At 42.3% G+C, this 600-nt stretch overlaps 1 protein-coding gene across 1 annotated transcript in view; it reads right to left on the bottom strand.

The window, feature by feature from the left end:
- Nucleotides 1–600, bottom strand: part of FRMD4A (FERM domain containing 4A) — a 568,954-nt gene that overhangs the window by 67,925 nt on the left and 500,429 nt on the right. The window lies entirely within an intron of this gene.

The raw sequence follows: 600 nt of genomic DNA, 5'->3' as shown, positions 1-600 counted from the left end.
ATTAATAAAAACAAAACAAACAAAAAAACCACGTGCCTTTGTTTGCCTGCAACAGCCCTGGTTTGTCTGACACTATGGGACAATTATTAACAAGTACCCTTTTCACTCCCAAAAGTGTCCTGGTTTGGCTGTTAATGCTCTGTGGTCACCAAAGACAGAGAATTTCGATTTCACTTATGTGCATGGTCAAATTCATAGAAACAGAAAGTAGGATCGTGGTTGCCGGCTGCTGGGAAGAGAGGAAATGGGGAATTACTGTTCAATGGGTAGCGTTTCAGTTCTGCAAGATGGAAACAGTTCTGGAGATCGCTTGCACAATAGTGTGAACATACTTAACACTTCTCAATCGTACACTGTAAAATGGTTAAGATGGCAAATCTTACGTTATGTGAATTTTATCACAGTTTTTAAAAATCTTCTGGTTAGATGACTCTGAAACCTCTCTCCCACAAATGGGGTGTAAAATGTTGAGGTGGCTGGAAATCGAAGGAGTGTTTTTAGAGGAAATGCCCTGGGGAGAGAGAGGTGCTGTGAAGCTCTCTGCTACCCAGAGGAGGAAGGTGGAAGACACCTGCTGTTCCCCTCAAATCTAGCAAGAGA

This window comes from Propithecus coquereli, unplaced genomic scaffold, assembly GCF_000956105.1.
Source record: "Propithecus coquereli isolate 6110/MARCELLA unplaced genomic scaffold, Pcoq_1.0 Scaffold69, whole genome shotgun sequence".
NCBI lineage: Eukaryota > Metazoa > Chordata > Mammalia > Primates > Indriidae > Propithecus > Propithecus coquereli.
The sequence above is the reverse complement of the archived record's forward strand: the minus strand, read 5'-3'. Positions and strand labels throughout refer to the sequence as shown.